Raw genomic sequence first — 6,554 nt, forward strand, 5'->3', positions numbered from 1 at the left:
TATATTATGGATATCTTTTCAAGTCATTTCAAAGAAAGTTAGCTCACTCTTTTCAATAATTGTGTGGCATTTCATCGCATAGACGTATGACAATTTACCTACCAACCCCTACTAATGAACATTTATTTGTGAGGTTTCCAATTTTTCACTACTAAAAACAATGCTGTAATTCTTATACACTGCTAGTAGGAGTATAAATTAGCATAGCAGAATGAATAAACAGAGGGCACCTGGATGGCTCAGTGGATTAAAGCCTCTGCCTTCAGCTCAGGTCGTGATCTCAGGGTCCTGGGATGGAGCCCCACATCGGGCTATATGCACAGTGGGGAGCCTGCTTCCCTCTCTCTCTGCCTACTTGTGATCTCGGTCTGTCAAATAAATAAATAAAAAATCTTAAAAAAAAAAAAAGAATAAACAAATTGTCATGTTACCCACAAAATGGCATACTACACAAAGCAGCAAAAAATGAATGAATTATAATTACATGTAAGAGCAGGATTAATGACACAAACACAAAAGAAGCAAGCTATGAAAGGATACCTAAAACATTTCCATTTATATAAATTTTAAAAATAGGTAAAACTGTGTTATTTCATGGATGTGTGCACAGATGGTAAAAAATCTAAACAAAAGGAAGAAAATTATTATCAAAAAGACAAGATAGTGGTTACTGGTAGAGCTGTGCTGTCCAATATAAATACAACATAAGCCACATAAATAGCCATGTAATTTTAAATTTTCTAGTAGTCATATTAAATGAAGGGAGGGGGCGCCTGGGTGGCTCAGTGGGTTAAGCCACTGCCTTCGGCTCGGGTCATGATCTCAGGGTCCTGGGATGGAGTCCCGTATCAGGCTCTCTGCTCGGCTTCCCTCTCTCTCTCTCTCTGCCTACCTGTCTGTCTACTTGTGATCTCTCTCTGTCAAATAGGTAAATAAAATATTTTAAAAATAAATAAATAAATAAATCAAAGGGGGAAGCGGGTAAAATAAATATATATTTTGTTTAACCCAATATAGTCAAAATTCTGTCATTTTAACACGTAATCAATATTAAAAATCATTAAAGAAGTGCTTTACCTTCTTTTTTCTTATACTAAGTCTTCAAGTCCAGTGTGAATTTTACACTTACAGCATATCTGAATTCCAACTAGCCACATTTCAAGTGCTTCTTTGCCCTGTGTGGCCAGAGGCTGCCACATGGTACAGCCAATTCTAGCAGACATGAAAGTCTGGAAGGAGGTTAGCTCTACAGGAGAAAAGTAGGGCTGTAACTGGGAAGGACATGTGGGAAATTCTGGGAAACTGATCTTGTTATCTTCTTTGAGATGAGTGTTGATTATGTATTTGCATTATAATTATTTATTAAATCATATATGTGAATTTTGTGAACTTTTTTTAATGCGTTTTATCAAAAAAATGTTTTAAAAATACTGAATGCATATTCCTTACATGTATCATTATAAAATTGAGTGAGTCTTTCTGAAGGATAGATTTATAGAAATTTAACTACTGGGGGCACCTGGGGTGGCTAAGCATCTCTTGACTTTGGCTCAGGTCGTGAACTCAGGGTCATAAGATAAAGCACCTCATCACGCTCTGCACTCTGCATGGAGCCTGTTTATGATTCTCTCTCAGGTGCCCGGGTGGCTCAGTTGATTTAACACCTTCGGCTCAGTTCATGATCTAGGAGGCGCAGGATCGAGTCCCACATCGGGCTCCCTTCCCCATCTCATTGCCCTCTGTCTCTTCTCATTCTCTCTCTCAAATAAGTCTCTGTCTCTCTCCCTCTCCATCTCCCCACTCTCTCTCACTCTCTCAAAAAAATTAATAATAAAAAATAAAAATAAAAACAGAAATATAACTACTGGATCAAATGACACAAATGTTAAAACATTTACTAGTACTAAATTACTGTCCACATGGTTATACAAATTCTCACTCTGACCAGTAACAATAAATGGAAACTCCCATTCCTCTAATTACTTAGCAACACTTCAATTTTAAGACATTTTTGACAGTTAGGTGTAAGAAGATATTGGAAGAGTTAGAATTACTCAGTGACTATTTCTTTTTTTTTTTTTAATATTTTATTTATTTGTCAGAGAGAAGGAGAGAGAGAGAGAGCACACAGGCAGGCAGAGAGGCAGGCAGAGGTGGAGAGAGAAGCAGGCTCCCTGAAGAGCAAGGAGGCCATGCGGGACTCGATCCCAGGACCCTGGGATCATGACCCGAGCTGAAGGCAGCGACTTAACCCACTGAGCCACCCAGGCATCCCGCTCAGTGACTATTTCAAGAAATTACAAAGTATATTCCATTCAGGACAAGCTCTCTTTCAGCATACATAGGCACTAACAATCAGGTGGTTGGTCCTTCCCACACCTCTAAAAGGGATGGGGCACCTGCATCCCAGGGCGGCCATGGCCTATACCAGCAACTTCACCCCACGCTACAGAGGGAGAAGCAGCATCCCCGCTGATCAGGGAACCCGACATGGGGCTAGATCCCGGGACCCCAGGATCATGACATGAGCCGAAGGCAGACACTTAACCAACTGAGCCACCCAGATTCTCCAGGACTGAACATTTTAGACTTGGACACTTCATTTCAGGGCTGTTCATGCTGTCAAGTGTTGGCTTGAGTGGTGGTCACATGCAAAGACCTCAAAGCCAACAATGACCTTGACTCCACAAAATTTTTAAAAGATCCTTCCATCCTGGCACTAGCACAACCTTTCTCATCCAGAACATCATCACAGTCCTGTCTCCTTTTATGTGACAATCTAAACTGCTTTAAAATAAATGTTTGGAACTCCCCTAATAAAACTGTCTTCAGAGATGGGTTATCAGTCATATTAAAAAAATGAAATTTAGGGGCACCTGGGTGGCTCAGTGGGTTAAAGCCTCTGCCTTCGGCTCAGGTCATGATCCCAGGGTCCTGGGATCGAGCCCCACATCGGGCTCTCTGCTGAGTGGGGAGCCTGCTTCCCCCTCTCTCTCTGCCTGCCTCTCTGCCTACTTGTGATCTCTCTCTGTGTCAAATAAATAAATAAAATATTTTTAAAAAATAAAATTTATTACTCCATAATCACAAAATACTTTTGTCAGATTCTTTTCCCTCTCCCCCTCCTTCTCTTCTTCTGTCCCTTTCCTCTTCCTTCTCTCTCTCTCTTTTATTTCCCAATATTGCTTGGCTTCATTCTGACCTCTCCTTCCCTGCTCTTCAAGTCGAGCCCACAACCTAAGGATCCCAAGAGGTCACAGTCCCCAGGCAAGATGCCCCAGGATCAAAACATGGGCAGCACAGAAGGAAGGAATCCTGAAGATAAAATGAGATCTTAACCACAGAAGGACACAACTAGGAACATTAGCAAGCAGATCTATGGAGGAGGGCTCCTGAGTTCAGTGCTTATTTGCTGGCCAGAATCAATACCAGGAGCACAAACAACTTGACACCCTAAGTGAAATGATCAGATATCAAGTCAGGCCTGCTTAGACTTTCTGCTAATTAAGAAGAGAAGACTGTCTGGTATTGTAGAACTAGTAACTATAGAACCACATAACTGACTAGTAGGGATTTCGGGCTTCATGCCAGATCTGAATCGGAACCATCAGGGACCATCATCCTGAAGAGGAACCCCTTGACAGAGGGAGGCACATAGAGTTTCTAGCCTGATAGCCGTGGGCATATATCTGCAAACACATACACACACACACACACACACACACACACATCACTGATGAGTGTGTGACCTCTGAAAGTCTCTCCTAACCTTGCTTTCCTTATCTGTGAAATAGAGATGATACCGACCACGCAGGACAAGTTAAGGATTCCGCGTGTAGGGGCGCCTGGGTGGCTCAGTGGGTTAAAGCCTCTGCCTTCGAATCAGGTCATGATCCCAAGGTTCTGGGATCAAGCCCCACATTGGGCTCTCTGCTCAGCAGGGAGCCTGCTTCCTCCTCTCTCTCTCTCTGCCTGCCTCTCTCCCTACTTGTGATCTCTATCTGTCAAATAAATAAATAAATCTTTAAAAAAAAAAAAAGATTCCACGTGTAAAGCACTCATATGTAATAGATTCTCAACAATACGTACTGATGATAATAGCATGATGATTTTAGCAAAATGTGCTAAGTGCCATCCAATCTTGCTGAAATTTTGTCCAGCAAATTTCTATCATTGTTATACTTGGGGGGGAAATTAAAGGTACTTCTATTTTAATGGGTCTTGCTTTTTCAAAAGCATAGTCTTTAAGTATTCATTATAGAATCTGCTACTAAAATTTTAAACAGGAAGGGGAATGTGGTTCCATTTCACGGAATAGCAACTAGGAGAAAAAGTAATTTTCGTATCTTCAAAACATAAGTTTCTTCATTCCAGTTATATTTACAGATATTAAAATAGAAAAGAAGACAAACACAAGACCTACTCTCACAGTTTTTATAGACTAGTAGGAGAGAGATGACTTAAAACACAAATCACTGAAGTGCACTAAGTGACCCTGTGTCCCAGGGCCCATCCCTTGGTCTGGAGTGTCACAGAGCTCTCCTGAGGAAGAGACACCTATACTGGGTAGACCAGAGAAAATCTAGAAGGAGGGCTGGGGAGGCACCCTCCAGGAGAAGGAAAGAGCCTAGGTAATACCCTGAGCCCTGAGGTGGAAAGAAGTCTAGGAAAGTGATGGAGAGTTGGGTAAGAGAAGAAAAGGCTTGTGGGAACACCTGGCTGGCTCAGTCAGTGGGGCATGTAACTTTTTTTTAATTTATTTATTTGACAGACAGAGATTACAAGTAGGCAGAGAGGCAGGCAGAGAGAGAGAGGAGTAAGCAGGCTCCCTGCAGAGCAGAGAGCCCGATGTGGGCCTCGATCCCAGGACTCCGGGATCATGACCTGAGCCAAAGGCAGAGGCTTTAACCCACTGGCCATCCAGGTGCCCCGGCATGTAACTCTTGATGTCAGGGTAGTGAGTTCAAGCCCCATGCTGGGTGTAGAGATTACTTGAAAATAAAACCTTTAAAAAAAAAAAAAAAAACTAAAATAATTTCCTCCTACGCCCAACTCATTCATCTCTTTAATTTTTAATGAATGGAATCACTAACCATTCAACTGAGTCAGCCAAAAGTTCAGTCAGCAACCATGACGTCCGTCTCTTCTCTCTAATTTTCTCTCTTCTCAAATCCGTATCTCTCAGTTTCACCCACTTCTCATCTCCGCTGCACCAAAATAAGTTTTGGGCACCATGCATTGCCTTAAATTTCTAACAGCCTCCTAAATAGTCCTCTTAACAGAGTTTTTAATCCCCTCCAATACCTGTTCAACCTCACAACCTTTCTAAAATACAAATCTGATAATACTCCCTCACTTAAAACTCTTCAATGACTCCCCACTGCTCTAGGGATAGTGTCCATACCCCTTAATATGGCTTACGAAGTCCTTTACCAACTACGGCCTACTGAATTCTTGCATGATCACCCTATACCTGATCCCTTCCCCCAGTCACTGTATTAGTGAATGTCACCATTTACCAAGTGGCTCAAGACAGAAGCCGGGCCTCTCTCCTTCCCATCACCGTATGTATCTAATTAGTCACCAAATCCTGTGGTTTCTACCTCCAGCGCCACCACCCTGGTCCAAGTTATCATGTTTTTCTCACCAGCTACTGATCTAGCCTTCTCTCATTGAGGACAGAATGAAACAGATGGTTCTCACGAATAACCTGACCCACCAGGCTCCATCATCTTTCTCCTTAATGAAACTGAAGTCAGGGTAGAAGAGAAGGGAGCAGAGGGCACGGAGACAATGAGTGGCTCTAAACAAATAAGCAAGGCTCTGCGTTCAATTCCACTGGCCACTCCCACATGGCTCACCTCAATGAGATTTTAATGTTTTTAGGTCTTTGTTAAATAAAATGTTCCTCACTGCTGATGACTTTTATTTCAGTTTTTGAGACTCTTTTGCTTAGTAGCCACAGCCACCTTTAGAGTTGTCCCATTATCATAAGATTTCTTCTCCCATCTGCCCAACAACGAAGGAAAATTTTAGGCAGCTTGTTCCAATCCTACTCCCTACTCAGCCTCTAATCATTCATTAACAAGTAGGTAATAGGGGACCCTTACTCCCATAACCCACCCAATACTTGGGAAACAGCATTTACTACCAGATCACAAGGAGGAGGCTCCACCCTGGGTCTGGCCTCTGGGGTCATTACCCTTCCTCTTCCAGAGACTATGTCTCTGTCAGCTTCTCATCCTCAACTCCCAACTGTTAAGAACTGTGAAAGGGCTGATGCTTTACCCTACTTGCAAGCTAACGAGTTAGTCTGGCCCGGTTCTGTGAGTGATGACAGATAGACTTGAGATTCTAAGGTTGGACACAGAGGACTTTATTATTCACAGCAACAGCCAAAGTATCATTGTCTTGTTCTGGTTCCCAAGCCCCACTTCCAACAGGACAATCAAAGGAAAGGCCAGGGGCTATGTATCTATGCAGAGGGTGGCATTTCAGGGAGGAACCCTGAGCATAGGGAACCCGAATCTTTTATAGTGTCCTTTGCTCCAGAA

The sequence above is a fragment of the Meles meles genome, chromosome 6 (genome assembly GCF_922984935.1).
Source record: "Meles meles chromosome 6, mMelMel3.1 paternal haplotype, whole genome shotgun sequence".
Taxonomy (NCBI): domain Eukaryota; kingdom Metazoa; phylum Chordata; class Mammalia; order Carnivora; family Mustelidae; genus Meles; species Meles meles.